The sequence below is a fragment of the Protopterus annectens genome, chromosome 16.part0 (genome assembly GCF_019279795.1).
Source record: "Protopterus annectens isolate FY-2018-M chromosome 16.part0, PAN1.0, whole genome shotgun sequence".
Classification (NCBI taxonomy): domain Eukaryota; kingdom Metazoa; phylum Chordata; order Ceratodontiformes; family Protopteridae; genus Protopterus; species Protopterus annectens.
This window is the reverse complement of record NC_056750.1, coordinates 561,219,176-561,237,376: the sequence shown is the minus strand read 5'-3', so window position 1 is coordinate 561,237,376 and position 18,201 is coordinate 561,219,176. Positions and strand designations below refer to the sequence as shown.

Below are 18,201 nucleotides of genomic sequence, written 5' to 3'. Positions count from 1 at the left end.
TTTTTGATATTCGTGTTTTCGGAAACTCGACCATATAGTCTTGTCCGTATGAATTTCGAGTTTCTGAAAACTTGATCATCTGACATAGATCCATATACAGATATAGATATTTATCTGCTCCCTAGCATGATGAGCTTTGGGAGGTGTTTGTGAGTAGAGTCATGCGAGTTTCAAGCTTAAACTCCATGTGGAATACAGTGATGGGAAGCAGGAGGAGAGTGAAGGTTATCAGAGGTCAACAGTAACACGGAATTCACGATATCCTAGTCGGGATGAGGTGGGTTACAATGCATTCCATGGCTTTGCATATGAACCTTGTTAAAGTTAACAGGTCTATAATTATCTAGGTCAGTTGTAAGGTCACTCTTATGAAGGGGCATGACTACTGCAGTGCCCCACATTTCAGGGACACAACTTGTAGCTGTTTAAGGAGTGTGTCTATAAGGGCATGTTTAATAGTATTAATTAAGAAACTAAGTGTATTGTCAGGATGCATGGAGGAAGTACTTTTGATCTTTGTCAGCACTTTCAGTAAATGACCTTTAGAGATAATTGGGAAAGTACGGGATTCAGATATTTTGGAGCCTTGAATAGAAGTCTTGGCACTAAATTTAATTGTAAAGATATTGGCACTAAATTTAATTGTAAAGATATTGGCAATGTCTGTTCTAATAGAATAGCGGGTGCCTTCATCAACATGTTTTAAGTAATGTACTGTATTATTTTTTTTTAATTTTCTAATGTGGTTAAATAAGGATTTAAAAATATTAACTATTGCTCTCAAATATTCACAAATCTGAACTCCTCCCTACTTACCAAATTAGAATCGACTTACCATAAAACAGCCAGATTTGCATCTCAAACATATAAATCTCACCACTGACTCTCCCTAAAATATCTGAACTAGCCAGAATTGCCCCACCTGTTCCTAAAATCGCAACTCTAAATCATATACTCCATCATATATCAGTCTAAATTCTGCCCAAGTCTTTCTTCTCTCATCTCTCTCTCTCTACTCCCCTACCAGGTTACTCCGAAGCTCAACACAAGACCTCATAAAAATCCATAAATGCAAATCCAAGACAGGGTGCAACTTGTACAGCTACCATCCCTCTACTGAATGGAACAAACTCCCCTAGAAATAAAGACCTTGACTCACCCCAAACATTTTAAGCTAGCAACTAAATACCACTTTAAAAAACACTGGTCATGGCATTGTACTCATCCAACCTGCTTATTCCCTTCATAATACTGTCAAGTTAATATATTAAAACCTAGCATTAAATTAGCATTAACTGCTTCCTCCAAAGCTTCTTCTATAGTCTGCTCTACTCGACCTAAGAAACCCTATATCCTACTTTATAACATCTTCCTTTTGTGTACTATTTGATCTTTCAATAATACACATGTATGTAATATATGCATATTAAATACCTCTATTATAATGTTATTGAAAATGTATCTGTATTGCTATATTTTATTACATTGTATTAACTTTGGATCTTTTTCTTCTCGGGCCTCCGCTGAAAAAGGGCAATAGCTCAGATGGACACACCCAGTCAACAAATGTCTTTCAGCTTTTCCCGGTTAGGGGTCGCCACAGCAGACCTCCGGTCCGCTAATGATTGGCAGCGTATTTTTATGGTGCCAAGTTGCCAGCCCGACGCCCAACCTTCAAAGAAGGCACAGACTCCAAATAAATAAAAAATATTTTTGGCTTCATAGTGTTCCAGATGTGATTTTGCTTATAAACTTGTAACTATATTTAATACATTGCCATTTACATAATTAAATGATCACATGAAATATGTGAATGCAAATCATCAATATGATATAAGAATAAACTTGTGTAACTTGCAATATTGCATAAGCATTATGTAGATGTAGCACACCAATAAGAAAATGTGCCATTATTTTAGTTGTGTGACCATTTTAAATGACAATTTAGCAAAATGTTCAACATATTTGAAAAAATAATGTTCCGCTGAGTCGCATAAGTGGTCTCAGCCTTGTGTAACACAATGGAGCTTGAACAAACAGCTAACTTCACAGTTTGGTGGCACTAAAGCTTTCCTTCAAGTCTTTTCAAAACACTGTGTATATTTTACAGGTGTTTAAATACGAAGACATCTTCATAGGTTCATACTAGGCTATCTGCCCAAGGGCATTTATAAGCCTAGCCCATAGTTATTTGGCTTTCGCCACCCCTTTAGTTTGAATAAAACTATGCCTATTATTTTGCTGTGCCTCTGTCAAGCAGTGACACTGAAGTAATCCCTGGGGTATATCTGCGATCCCCCATCCATTGGTCAAGATTCCTCTTAAACAAGGCCAGCGAGGTGCTCTGCCTCACATGTACCGGGATTTTGTTCCACAGCATAGGGAGTCTCTGGGTGATTAATCTATCCCTCCAGCACGTTCTATTAATAACCGTGTCAAGGTTTAAGTCTCCCGCCCTTGTGGTTCTGAGGGATCTAGATTTTTTGAGGTGAAGCATATTCATCAAATCAGGGTTTGACATGGCCTTATATGTCAGGCACAGGTCACCTCTGAGCAAGCGGTATGAGACTGAATAGAGCTGGAGTTCTTTCAGTCGGGCAGCATAAGACATATTTTTGAGACCCTTTATCCTTTTGGTGAGGAACTTTTGGGGCCTTTCCAGCTGCTGCAGGTGTCTGTTCAGATACATTCCGAATGGGGCATTGTACTCAATCATAGGTCTAATGAGTGATGAGTACAGGGGACGATGACCTCCCTTGATCTAGATGTGAATCCCTTCATGATCAGGTGGGCAATGTAGAAGGTTTTCCTAACTACTTTAGCAACATGAGTGTCAAACGAAGGCTACTGTCAACCTGGGTCCCCAGATCCCTGATGACTTCTTCTGTGCTCAGTGGATTGCCACCTATATGGTAGCTAGGGGTAACCTTGTTTTTCCCGAAGGGTATGACTATGCATTTCTTGGCATTTAACTTTAGGCCATGGCTCTGGCACCAGTTATCCGTTTCTGTGAGGCCCTTCTGAAGGATATCTGTGTCAGATGTGTTTTCAACTATGGCACCAGTTTGCAGTCATCTGCAAACTTTGTCAGCCATAACCCTCCTGTGTTTGCTTGTACTTCAGAAAAGTAGATGCCGAACAAGAGTGGACCCAGGACTGAACCCTGTGGGACACCACTTGTGACAGGCTTTGAGTCTGACATGGCTCCAGCAACTCTGACCCTGTGGGTTCTGTCACTTAGCCAGTTTGCAACCCATCTTGTGATGTATGGGTTTACATTCAAGCTGATGTGTTTTTTGATGATACCTGAGTGGTGTATTGTGTCAAAGGGCTTTGCCAGGTCAAGGTAGGCTGTATGGACTGCCTTTCCTCATCAATGGCCTTGGTGACTGTCTCAAAAAGTCAACCAAGTTTAAAAGGCATGACCTGCCTTTGACAAAGCCAAACTGGGTTGGATCCAAAGTCTGCAAGTTCCCTATGTCTTTATTTATGAGTTCCATTATGATCCTCTCCATGGCTTTGCAGATAAGGCTTGTCAAGCTAATGGGACGGTAATTTCCAGGGTCGGTGGAGGCACCGCCCTTGTGAAGTGGGACCACAGTCAGCGTGCGGCACTCCTTGGGCACGTATCCTGAGGTGAGGCTAAGATTAAACAGCTGTCCTAACTGCGGGTTTAATTCCTCATTGAGTTCGTGGAGCACACAGCCGGGGACACCATCCGGTCCCATGGATGCTGTGTTTTTTGCTTTGGAGAGAGCAGTTCTCACCTGGGCGGAGATGTTTGGGGGGGCTACAATCCTCTGGTATAGGTATCTCTCCTTTGGGGGAGGGGGGAGTTTGCACTGAACCTGTCAGCCAGTATGTTGGCAATGTGTGTAGGTTCAGTAATCTTCACATCATTTTGAACTAATTCTGAGCATATCTGGGAGTTTCCTCCTAGGTTTCTAACATAGCTAAAGAAGGCCTTATGATTGTCTTTTGAGTCCTTGGTGATTTTTCTCTCAAAATTTGCCTTGGATGATTTTATGAGTGCTTTTAGTTTTTTACTTATAATGATCAAAGGTGTCTTACCTTTCAAGGATTTTGCTCTATCTTGTAGTAGCTTCCTCCTTTTGTTGTAGAGCTTGTTTATGGCTGGGGTCCACCAGACTGGACGCTTGCCTTTGGTACAAAGAGTCTTAGTTTTGTTTGGGATTGCCTGATCCATGCAGTCCTGTAGGTGCTGGTAGAAGGCATTTGTAAGTGATTCAGCAGTTTGAGTAATGTTTACCACTGGCTCAGGGGCCTTAAAGGAGACCACACTAGTTTTTAGAAGTGTAAAGTCGGCTTTTGAGAAGTTTTTCACTGTGGTCTTTTTTATTTCAGGTGGGGGCGGGATGAGGACCACCAGCGAGATTAGTTTATGATCTGATCTCACCAGTGAGGGGTATACTTCCGGTGTTGAACATTGTGATCCCATGTTCATGATGATGAGATCAAGTATGTTTTCTCCTCTTGTGGGGATGGTGACTAGTTGTTCCATGGCATTTGAGTTTATGAACTCCAGGAACCTTTGGGCTAGAGTGTTTGGGCTTGAGTAGTGTTCCCAGTCTATATTAGGGTAGTTGAAGTCACCTAGTATGATGGTGTTTGGAGATACATTTATCCCCTCCATTGTTTTCAGGAAAGCCATGTGAGGTTCCTGAGTTTGAGAGGGTGGCCTGTAACATGCTACAAATTGCAGAGCAGTCTTGCCTATGGTTAATTGCACCTGGATGGTCTCCGATGCATCGTGCGTTGCCACCAACCTTGAGGTGTGGGTGTCCTTTATGAATATGGACACCCCCTCCTTTCTTGGTGTTGTCCGGATTTTGGGGCGGAACGCATGATATGAGGTGAAACCTGATAGTGCTGGGGTGCTCTCAGGAGCCTTGAACCAGGTTTCTGTCACAGCACAGACATCGATGTTCTCCATACTGAGAAGGGCCTCGAGTGCGTGCATCTTGAGATTGAGACTTCTGGCATTGAGCAGCATTACCCTTAGTTTTTTACTTTTTGTGTTCTAGGGTGGTAGGTTTAGAATTTGAGCCTTGCCTAAAAAGGCACTATGGGGTGGCAAGAGCCTTTGCCAATATCCGGAAGCCTAGGGGTGACAGGTGCAAGCCGTCCCTTGCGAAGCAGCGTGGCTTGTCCAGCATGTCATCCCAGGCAGACAGACATTGGATCCCCTTTGAATGACACCAGAATTTAAGCCAATTATTAAAGCTGATCATCTTATCACTGTATTGTGGCATCATTCTAGGTGAAGGTAGGATACTGCTCAAGGTCAGGGTCATACCTGCCTGGGCTACATAATCAGAGAGCTCCTCAATGTCTCTTTTCATGTAGTCCAAGGAGGTACGTCTCAGGTCGTTGACACCAGCGTGGACAATGACTGAGTCGCACTTGTACCTGCTGTTGAGAGACCTGAGTGCTTGCGTTATGTGGCGGATTCTAGCGCCCGACAGGCAGCTTACTGTGACCCTCTCCTTACTCAGTCTGGTGAGCGGGACGTCAGTGTGTCTGACTATGGAGTCACCTATGACAAGTATGTTTGGTGTTGTATTTGGCCTTAAGGGCAGTGACTGCTTTGCACACTGATTTTGTTGTTTATGTGTTGTTTGTGTGGTGTATTGAGTTTGCAGTTGCTTGGGTGTCTGCTTTGGAGGCCTCTGCTGTTTAGGTAAATTTTTACTCAGAGCCTCCGAGTATGTCTTAGTGTGTTTATGTGTTTGATTCAGTGGTGTGGTTGAGTTATGTGAGACTGGTATTGTGGTGCGTGTAGTTGCCTTCTCCTCCTGCCTGGTCTTGCCAGTCCTGAGTTGAGAGAGCTCAACCTCCAGTCTGGCTAAATAGCTGCATCTCTCACAAGTGTTAGTGTTACGTGGGAGGAGGAGAGGGTTGTCTGTGTACATGAGGCAATTGTAACATTGTCTCAGAATTCCCAGATTCACCAACTGGGCAGGAGAGGACGCCAGCATCTGACCCTTCGACATGCTAGAAAGAATTATGAGTTAGTATGAGACAGAAAAGTAGTGGGCTTAGCAGGGAAGTGGGCACTCCTGGGGGTTTTTGCTAGTGAGAGATTTGTATAATATAGGAGTGCTTGACCTGCAAAGAGAATGCTTCTAAGACAAGGGATATGCTTATAAGACAAGTGCTGAGCTTTTTGAGAAGAAAAAGCTATTTGGAACAAGTGCTGCACTTTTTAGTGTAGGTGTAAACTGTTTAGGTTCCTAACAGAGCAGTTTGTAAATCTGACAGCTGTTTATTCCATAAGAAAATGCAGAGGAAAGATGCAGTTTAGTAGCAAGGCTAAGCAGAGTGCCACAGACAGCACTGCTAGTTTTAAGGCAACATGAATGAGGTAATGCAAGACAAGCTGGTATGTGGTAAGAAAGGCCATGCTAGTTAAGTTGCACGAATGTAACATCTACAACAAGGGACTTACCTTTCCTCATGTAGTACCTTGTGCTGTCTCCCTGATAGCCATATGCCATATGTTATTCATCTTCCTTTCACTTTCTGTTCTTGATGACTTGTGTGCCTTTCCTCAGGATGTTTTCTGGTTGATTTACATTTTCTTTGTGGGTTCTTGGAAATGCATACTGCTGTTGACAAGGTGCCATATCAGCATATAACAGAATGAGAATATAGCCTGCCAAACTTTTGGAGTTTCTCAAAATGTGTAAAGCCTAGCTCTTTGTTGGCTATTCATTTTTCCACTCTAATCATGCCTAACCACAGTTTTATCTCTCACCCCACCTTTTATACAGCCATCCTCCCTTTCACTTCCTCCAGCTATTATCATTTTTCTGACCACCTACCCCCTTATATTACTACCGTCTCCTGTTCCACTACTGAAAATCTTATTTATTCACTATGACAATAATGTGCATATCCTTCAAATACTGATTTTAAATTGTAAATCTCTTCCTCTATTAATTTTATACGCATACTTCATTTATTAACTATTCTTCAATTCCCTCCCATCTCTGACACTCTTTTCAACTTACTAATAATCAGTTTCTCAACTAACCGCTGCCTGTTTTTCTCCCTTTTGAATTCATGTATTTTCTCTACTTATCTTACCTTTGTTTCCTTCTCTCTTTCTCTCTCTTTTCAACTCTTGTAATTTAAATAAATTAAGCTTAGTCCCCTCACTACACAAATTTCTTCTTTGGTTACATAATATTATATCGTATTGTACTATACTTGCAAAAAAATGATAACCTTTACAACTTTATGTTATACTGTACTAGTAAAAATGATAATCCATATCAAATGTTTATATTTGTTATATTCTACTGTTTTGCTTTCGTGGAGTATGTTGAAGCTTTTCTCATTGGGCTTCTGCTAAAAAACAGGCTATTGTCAAGATGCTGATCAGATAATAGAAAATGACTTAAAGGGAGAAAGAGGCAGATGGGTGAGACAGAGACAGACAGACAGCAATATTGATTTATAACCTGGAATTTCATAGGTCTTGTTGCAGTACAAGCAAACAGTGTGGCACACAAGAGTTTACAAATTACAGAATAACACTAGACTTTCTGTAAATAAACTCAGTTTCAAACATTTCTAGAAACAATAATTACGTGCTTATTTATTTGAATTTGGTAACACGGTAGTTCACTGATCACAAATGACCAACTTCTGTCTTAGCCCAGGAAAAGTAAAATAATAAAATTAATTTATACAATATAGACAGAGTGTCAGTGCAATACAATGTATACAACAAGGTTATAGTAGTACAACAGTAACGTAAGTACAGTTAAACATCCGGTATGATAACGTCTTACAGCTGACTGAAATCAAAAAGAGATTAGGCATTATGTAGAAGTTAAACAAAAAAGAGTTATATACACAATATACAAGAAAATCAAATATTAAGGTAAGTATAAAATACATTTAGAGGGATACAAAGACTAGGAAAGTTATTAGACAGTGACAGAATATGGTGAGCTTACGTACTGTAGCCAGGGGCATAACACTGGCATTTTTTAGGTTTCAGAAGATGATCATTAGTTCCAAAGATGTGATTCTGTATGCAAGGCTGTAGGCAAACTCTTTCTACATATTTGGGTATATCTATTTAGAAGTATCTCTCAAAAGCATTATGACTCATACAAGCCGTAAGATGCCTGAAATCCATTACCATTCTGTTTACAAAATGGCACTTAAAAGACCATAAACAAGGCATTATAATGATATTATTTTGGCAGATATTTGAAATGCCATAAAAAATCATACTACCCACTTTGTATACTAAACTGATGTACAACATCTTTAAAAAGGAGGAAAGTAAAGCCGTATTAAAACTCTGTAAGGATACTATTACAGCAATTATTATGCACTATGGACAGCATTACAAACTGTCCACAAAGACTTCAACATACTACTACATTTATATGACAGAACCTACATTTAATAACATTTACTGCCTACTAGTCAATACTCTGCATAGGAAAACTACATGTTTCATAAAGGACATGCCCTCCTTCAAACCTAACAGCCACACCATCACCACTCATGCTAAAACTGCAAATGTCCGCAAAAAGTCACTTAATCTGTCTCTCCTCTTGTGACATATAAGGGATAATTACCAAATTCTTTTCAATACAGAAGATCTACTTTAGTTCCCCTAAGAAAATGTATATCACTCAGTTCCCAAGTCAGCAATGGAAAAGGTAAAAAAACAGATAATAGTTTGAACAAGAAAGACAACAGAAAGGCAAGAGAATAATCTGACAACTCCAATGTGCCCTTCAACTTTGACCCATCGCTACAGCTCTCAAAGTTAAACCCTTTTAAATTGTTTTTTTTATTCCATCCTTCTTACATAGTAAAATAAGAAAGATGTAAATAACAGATGAGCTCTGATTTAAAAACAATGCAATTATGTCATTCCAGAATACAAGGAAAACACATTCTCAGCCTGGTTTGAGTTTCTCTGTAATGTGCCCTTAGACTAGGGTGTCAGCATTTAATATCAGCTAAATACTGTGAAGGAAAATACAGCACAAGATACAGGAGCAAACTGTTTAGGAAACAAGTTATTCACCAAATCTGATTAGGAGTTTCATTAAATAATTATTAAAAAAACTTTGAAAGGCTCAGAAGGATTATGGATTTTTCATTTAGGAGAGAAATGCCTTATCCGCTTTCAGTGCTCATAACACATTTTAATAGGAGTATGAACATATCATGTACTGCCCAGTGAATCCTGAATTCACAATTGCCTTGAAGCATCACTGCTGTCTGATGCCTGACTGTCATGGGTAAATAACCCATTTATGTAGCAAAGCAGGCAATAGCATTTGCCTTCTTATTAGATGTAAGGCTGTGACTCTCAGCTACTTAATTATAACAAAATGCTAAAACCTTTTGGTCACATACTAACATAACTTACAAAATATTTGTCAGGTGGGTTGCAAACTGGCTCACTGATAGAACACACAGTCAAAATAGGTGACTCTACCTCCACCAGCAGACCAGTAGCCAGTGGTATTCCACAGAGATCAGTGCTCATTCTCCTACAATTTGGAATCTACTTCTCGGATGTACAGGCTAAAACAAAAGGCCTATGGGTAACAAAGTTTGCTGATAATTTGTAAGGTATGAGCAGTCATCGAGTCCCCAAACAATGTCAACATCCTACAAGAGGGCCTTACACATACAAAAAAATGGTGCCATAGTCACGGGCTAAAACTCAACACATAAAAAAAATGCATCATCATCCTCTTTGGCAAGGGCGACATCCCTACAGACTACCACATTAATAACAACACCCTAAGCATGCAATCAGTTGTGAGAAAATTGGGCACACAGGTTGACAGCAACCCCTCCTATGACCACCACGTTTCCACAGTGGTAAGAACGGCTTTCTATGTAGCCCACCTCATAAGTTAGGGCATTGCATCCAGAAAAAAGAGGTTATAACTCCCCTATATTCCTTACTCATCAGGCCAATAATAGAGTACAATGCTACCTTTGATATATACCTTACCAGGCACCTGCAGCAATTGGAAAGACCTCAAAGGTTTCTTACAAAGAAAATTCAAGGTCTTCAGCATATGTCATACATTGACAGACTGAAATCACTGTCACTATACTCTGTGTCTTACAGACTACTCAGTAGTAACCTCTGCCTTGCATATAAAGCAATCTCCGATTCTGCTCTAATGTAAATGCTCCACATTCGTAAATCAAATGGTGTAAGATGCACTCGCTCTGGGGAACTCACCTAGTATGTGACATCAAAAAGACTTGCTGGAGAGACAGACATGTCTCACAAAGGTTACCTCTCCTCTGGAACAAACTTCCAATTCAGTTAAACATAAATTGGATGACTGGATGGGAAACCACAAATTCACCCTGGGAGTTTTACCTGTGTCCCTCTTGGACAAGGTCAGTAGTTGTTGACTTAGTTTTGCTTAACACCTTGATATTCTTGGGAACAGAGGATGTACTTGGCTAGGCTTTTAAGGGCCCTAGGGCCATTAGTCTAGTAACTTCTTATGATCCTATTTTATTAATATATATATATATATATATATATATATATATATATATATATATATAAACCACAAACATAGCTATTTTATAAGAACATTAAAGCACTTGAGGTTGTTGGTTGATCTTGTGATATCACGTCACCTAGGTGCAGAATGACACTTGTTTTTACCCTTGTTACATACTATGCACCTAGGCATGCAGTTATCACACAGCAACCAATGCTCCTTCTTGCCTTAATATTTACTTATAACACAAAACCGTACAAATACTTCTTGGAAGAATGATTACCTAAAACAACCTTTTTGTGTTTGCAGGCAACAACTTCTGAAAATCACATGCACACAATTGCACGTGTGTGTGTTTAGAGAAGGAGGCCACACTTTGTTAGACGGTATCTTACTCACTGTTGCATGCAGCAGCAGTATGAAGTGAAGAGGGCAAACTGAAATAATCTGCCTGTGACTGACTACATTTCTGATGAATGATGGCATTTCCTAACCAACAATGTATTATTATGCTTACAATATTATTCTAAAATCAGTAATTATTGAAGTGAATGGGTCAAAGCAGAGTGAACTTTTACTTTTTGGGAATACATTTTGAATCTAATCATCTAGACTTGTGTTAGACACTGTGCAGCAAATTTAAAGTAGTGGCCATCAGTATAGGTTTATAGGAAGGTACTAGGCTATTGGCCATAGGGCCTATATAAGCCTAGCCAAAAGGGTATCCTGGCTTTCACCACCCAAGAAAATTATTTTCCTGTGCCCCTGTCGAGCAGAGCCACAGAAGTGATCCTCGGGGTGAATTTCCTATCTCCCATCCAATCATCAAGATTTTTCTTGAAGAGTGTTAATGAGGAGCTTTGTTTGACACAGACAGGTAGTTTGTTCCAGAGTATGGGAAGTTTCTGGGACAGGAATTTATCCCTCCAGCATGTTCTGTTTATTGTGGTGACAAGGTTTAGGTCCCTAGAGCGTGTAGCTCGGAGGGATTGGGATTTCTCTAAGTGGAGCATGTCCAACATCTCTGGGTTTGACATAGCTTTGTATGTTAGGCAGAGATCGCCTCTGAGTAAGCAATATGCGACAGAGTAAAGCTAGAGATGTTTGAGACGGTCTGCATAGGGCATCTGTTTGAGGCTAGTAATCCTCTTTGTGAGGTATTTCTGTGGTCTTTCCAGTTGTAGATGTCTTGTGAGGTACATACCAAAAGGGGTGTTGTACTCTATAATGGGTCTAATGAATGACAAGTAGAGGGGAACAATGACCTCTTTTTTCCTGGATGAGAAACCTTTTGTGATGAGGTGTGCCACGTAGGAGGATTTCTTGACTACTGTGGCGATGTGATTATCAAAGGAGAGACTACTGTCCACCTGTGCCCAAAGATATCTTATCACACTTTCGGTGTTAAGTTTACTACCGCCTATGTGGTAGTTCATGGGTACAGAGTTTTTACCAAAGGGGATGACAATGCAGTTTTTGGCATTGAGCTTGAGACTGTGGCTTTGACACCAGGCATCTATCTCAGTGAGGCCCTTTTGTAGGATGTCCACATCATTAGGAGTTTCGATTATGGCTCCTAGTTTGCAGTCATCTGCGAACTTCGTTAGCCAAAGACCGTCTTTAGAGAAGTAGATACCAAACAGGAGAGGACACAGAACTGAACCCTGTGGTACTCCACTTGTCAATGGTCTGAAGTCGGATTTGGAGTCCGATACTTTCACAGTGTGGGTTCTGTCAGTGAGCCAGTTGGCAACCCGTCTTGTGACATAGGGATTTATACCTAATTTAGTGAATCTATAATTCCAGAGTGGGTAATGGTATCGAAAGCCTTGGCAAGATCTAGATAGGCTGTGTGAACCACCTTACCCTCATCTGTAGCTTTGGTGACTGCTTCAAAGAAGTCTATCAGGTTTAGGAGACATTATCTGTCTTTTACAAATCCGAACTGGGTGGGGTCCAGAGACTGGAGATTACCAATGTTTTTGTTTAAAAGTTCCATGATGATACGTTCCATGGCCTCGCAGACCAGGCTCATCAGGCTAATGGGGCAGCAATTCCCGGGGTCTGTGGTGGCTCCCCCTTTGTGGAGTGGGATAACCATCGCTGTGCGCCATTCAGTGGGCACAAAGCCTGAGGTGAGGCTAGGACTGAACATGGTACTTAGGTGGGGTGCCAGTTCGCTCTGTAGTTCGTGTAGAATGCAGCCTAGTATGTTGTCATGTCCCATGGATGCTGTGTTCTTGGCTTTGGAGAGTGTGGTTTTTACCTGTGCAGCCCTGATTACAGGAACTTTGCATTCTTCCAGTATAGAGATGGGCCCTTTAGGGGCTGAGAGGGGGATAAAGTTAGCATTGAACCTATCTGCCAGGATGTTGGCAATATCAGCTGGTTCTGTATATTTAGTGCCATTTTGCTGTAACTCAGAGCAGATCTGAGTGTTGCCATTAAGATTCTTGACATAGCTATAGAATGTTTTGTGGTTGTCTTTAGAATCAGTGGCAATTGTGTTTTCGTAACTAGCTTTGAAGGATTTTATGAGGGATCTCAGCTTCTTACTGAGGCTGACCAGGGAGTTCCTCCAATCATGGGATTTTAATCTTTTTTTTTGCAACAGTTTCTTTCTCCTGTTGTAGAGTTTGTTTATGGCAGAGGACCACCAGTTTGGCTTCATTTTTTGGAGGATAGCATCTTAGTTCTGTTAGGGATAGCACAATCCATGCATTTGTGTAAGTGCTTATAAAGTGCAATTGTGTAGGATTCAGCAATCGTACCTCTACTGTCCATCTGCATGGGTGTCGTGAAGTTTGCCACTTCTGTCTTAAGAAGTGTGAAGTTGGCTTTGGAGACATTTTTTACGGTAGTTTCCCTACTGGGGGGGTGGGGACGGGATGTGGATATCTAGGGTGATTAGCTTGTGGTTGGATCTGACCAATGAGGAATTGACCTTTGGTGTGGAACACCGGTCACCCATGTTGGTAATGACCAGGTCTAGGATATTGCTGCCCCTGGTGGGGGTGTGGATAAGTTGATCCAAGGCGTTGGAATTTATGAATTCCAAAAAACGTTGAGCAAAAGAGTTGTTACACGAGTAGTTTTCCAAGTTAATGGTGGGGTAGTTGAAATCACCCATTATTAGGGTGTTGGGTTGTACCCTAATATTTTCCAGTGTATCTAGAAATGAGAAGTGGGAATCCTGGGGCATGGTGGGGCTCTGTAGCAAGCTACAATTTGGACTGCGTCTTGCCCAGAGTTAGCTGCACTTGGATAATCTTGGATGCATTATGCTGAGCAACTAGCCTGGAGGTGTGGGTATCCTTAATAAATATGGCCATGCCTCCGCCTTTAGTGTTTCGGTCCAGGTTAGGTGGCCAAAAGGTGTGGTATGAATTATAGCCTGGTAATGCAGGGGTGCTCTCTGGTGCCTTGAACCAGGTCTCTGACACTGCACAGGTGTCGATGGTCTCCATTTTAAGGAGTGCCTCGAGTGAGTGCATTTTGCGGTTTAGACTTCTAGCATTAAGTAGCATTACCCTCAGATTTTGCATGCTTGTACTTGTTATGGTGGTGAATTTGTCATTTGAACCTTGTCACACTTTGTTAGATGGTACCTTACTCACTTTATCTGTGAAGTATACAGAGGCATGGAAATAGCACAGTGGCTCAGTGATTAAAATCCCTGCAACACCTCTCCAAGGACTGGGGAACCAATCCTGACCTCTGCTCACTGTTTGCACGCTCTTTCTGCATGAATTTTCTCCAAGTACTCTTCCCAAAACACACTGATTGACTGGTCACTCTAAAGTGTCTATACACACACACACACACATATATATATATATATATATATATATATATATAGAGTTACATGCTAAAAGATCGAAAGTTTGAAAAATCGAACTGCATATGGTCGAGACCATATGGTCGATGTTTCAAAACATCGATCTTTTAACATGTCTAAAAGTAAAAGAAAGAAATTAGTTAGAAGACTGTAATGTAGGGGGGCAAGCCTCCCCTGCACCCCCTCACACCCCTTCTACTTAAATATATCAACTCTGAGATTGCGCTACAGCGGGGAATAGGAAAACTTCCCATTCTGTGCTGTATTGTCAGTGTAGCGCGATCTCGGAGTTGGTATATTTAAGTAGTGGGGGGGGGGGTGCAGCGGGGCTTGCGCCCTCTTGCATTACAGTCTTCTAACTAATTTCTTTCTTTTACTTTTACACATGTTAAAAGATCGATGTTTTGAAACATCGACCATATGCAGTCCGTTGTTTCAAATGTTCAATCTTTTAACATGTAACTATATATATATATATATATATGGGTCTAGGACAGTCTACCAAAAGATTGTTTCACCGAAAGTGAAACGGGCTGTCACAGTTTCGCGAAAGCACTTTTTAACGAAAAAAGTGCTTTCGCGAAACTTTCGTAAAAGTACAGGGAATTGGGGGGAAGTGGTAGTGGGCGAGATCGGACTACAGTGGTGATAAGGGAATATTCCCTTTTCCCCACTGTAGTGCGATCTCAGAGTGAGAATATAAAAGTAGGGGGTGAGGGGGTGCAGCCCCCCCCTGCATAAACATGGTGTGTGCGCTTTTTTTTTTTGTTTTTGTGTATGTGTGTGTGTTTTACCTTCCATTTACCAAAACTGCTTTTTCGGTGAAAGCAGTTTCGGTAAACAGTGTTCGGTAGGGTTGGATTCGGACAGTTGGTCTTTCGATCAACTGTCCTAGATCCATATATATATATATATATATATATATATATATATATATATTACAATTACCTTAGCTCTTGTGGAGAGAACCAAGGCTGAGGAGGGTCCATGATGACCAGTTCACTTACTCAATTAACAAAAGTGGCACATGTAGAATATGAGAAGTAGGGCTACATTGTACTGCTTCACAGAACAGGTACTGGTACACTTTCCAGGGTGTAGCTACGGGCATATATACTACAACTTGCTTTTCTGAGCATATCCCTGAAACATCATGACTTATATTAACTACAAGATCTTTACAACTATCTAAGCTAATGCATACAACATGGATCTGTACATAACTTGCCCTAAAAGGCAGGATCACTGACTTAAACACATTCCTTGTTTGTAGGGGCAACAGCTGAAAAACATGCATTTATTTTATTATGTGGGTACACAGCAATATTACTAAAGAAGTATCTGTTTGCAAACATGTGTGAGGCTTTAAGAGTGCATGAGACATAATCTTATTATGCCTGAGGTTTGAAGGGCACTATGCTCTTCCTTTCTGCGCATACATCCACCCCATTGACAAGTCTTGCAAAACATGTGGCTGTTAATTTAAGTATATGTTGTTCCTTACTCTGTAAATGAATCCTATATAATTCACTTGATTTCAGGATAAGGCATAAAAAGTGGTGACATTATATATGCATAAGCGTATGCACACAGCAAATGTGAACAGATATTACTTGCTGACTTACAAGTTCAGTTCTCTCTTTTTAAACTCATGATAACATGCTGACAAGAGAGATCTATGTAGGGGATTACATTATAGTGGGTAAACAGGTGCATTAATACTGATAATAAGACCTAATCATAATCAAAGCCAAGTATAATTAACTGTAACTTGCATATATCAAATGACTGGATTCATAAACAGTAAACTATCACAGAATAGGGAATGAGTCGTTACAGAAGTATTGTGTTAATTAAAACACTTAAAATGTCAAAGATTTAGGGCAAAAGAGATAGCTGCTATACAGTGCAAAGGGCTTGAATTACTGACTTCTCAATTGTACCTACTAGTAAGGGGAATCCCTGGTTTTGACTCAAAATTGTAGTCATTTTTAAACCTTCCTAATACCTCTTAAACTGTTGATTTTCAAAGAAAATGTACTGGCTTATACTTAATAGAGACATTACCTTGAGCTGACTTCTTTTACCTCAGAAAATTCATATGAATTTGCATTACTTTATTCTGTATATTCCTCAATTTAACGCTACTAATAATTAACAAAGTGTCTCTGATTATTTCTAGACGTGACTGATTCAGAAGAGAGGATGACAGCTAAACTTTACCCCCCCCCCCCCCCAACTTGTAAGTGAGAGCTAAATTCCTTCACGAAGCTCTAACTACTATAACAGAGGGAAAGAAGAGAAAAATAATGTAGATTATTAAAAAAAAAAAAGACAATTAAAAACAAAGAAACCTGGAATCAGAAATTTGCTTTAAATACTCTATAACGCAGCTCGTTTCTTTATTCAGGAAATCCATTAAACTTCAAATAACAAAATCAGAGCTCATGATTTCCTTTCTATTGCCGATGATGCAATCCAAGCCATGCATTGCCTCTTCACAATCCCAGAGCCAGGATCAAATGCTGAAAATCGCCTGCTAATTTCTGGCTGTACTACTAGAGTCAAAGATGAAACTATTTTCAGACCAACCTTAAACTCATCTTACAGACCCGTGCAAACTAAATAATCATAAAAAGAACAAATTTCACTGCCAAAGTTTACAGTAAAGGAGAACGTGAACCCACAAGCTATAAAAACAGCTGGTATAATCCAGCGTTTTGAAACCCCCAAACTTTACCATTGTAGCAAAATACCTTTCTTATTACAAGTGCACATACACAGCATATAGTACTACAGTATACAATGCACGTGCCGGTTGCGCTCGAGATCTGCCTGTCTCAGCAACACGCGGAATCATGCAATTGTCTCCTCTCCGCAGTTTTTCTACTCACCAAGAACGTTGCTGCAATGAAAGACAGTTGCAAATGCTGAACACACGACTCTGTTTCTGCTAGCTGGCACCAACGGTATATTAAAATCCGGATTTCTGACAGACCTTTTCTTATTTTTTAGGTGGGTGGAGACTTACCCCCTGCGTAAGAGGGGTGTAGCCGGAATTTACATATTGTACTTGCCCAGACTGCACCGCCTTTAATTTTAAAGGACTACACATCCTTTCCAAATGCGACCTCCAGCAATTACTACGTCTATAACCGTATCAACATTCCTGGATGGGGTGTGCTATGGTGTGTCGCAGCTGGATCCAATGACACACTATCATCCTTAAAACTACTAGACGTGCAGAACAGTGGCATGGAATGCAGTGATGCATACAATATCTGTACAACCACTCTGTTTCAACAGCTGTCAGCTGTTATAACTTTATCCTTAAAATGTGCTGTGTACCCTTCATTCGTAGATATTGAAAGGTAAAGTGATTGACCCGTTCTATTGCCCTTCCTCATATTTTTCAACATATTTATTAAAATCGCATATAACATAGTGATATGGGTTCACTATGTAATATGCGATTTTAATAAAGATAATAAAAATGTTGAAAAATATGAGGAAGGGCAAAAACATAGTGATATGGGTTCAAAGAAGCCGCAGTGGTGCAGTGGTAGCGTTGTCGCCTCACAGCAAGAGGTTATTCCATTCGATTCTCGGCTGGAGGACCTTCTGTGTGGAGTCTGCATGTCCTCCCCACGATCGAGTGGTGTTCGTAAGACATGCGTGAATGGGCGTGCCTTCCTTGAAGGTTGGGTGTTGGGCTGGCACCTCGGCACCGTAAAAATCAACTGCCAATCATTAGCGGACTGGAGTTCCGCTATGGCCACCCCTAACCGGGAAAAGCCGAAAGAAGAACAAGCAAACATAGTG

General features: G+C 40.6%; 1 protein-coding gene across 1 annotated transcript in view; it reads right to left on the bottom strand.

Moving 5' to 3' along the window:
* The window catches only part of ASS1 (argininosuccinate synthase 1), a 681,159-nt gene extending 663,764 nt beyond the window's left edge, over positions 1-17,395 (bottom strand). The window contains exon 1 of the mRNA XM_044057968.1: positions 17,274-17,395. The gene's annotated coding sequence lies outside the window, so the exon portion shown is untranslated. The remainder of the gene's footprint in view (positions 1-17,273) is intronic.
* Positions 17,396-18,201: the final 806 nt, after the last annotated feature.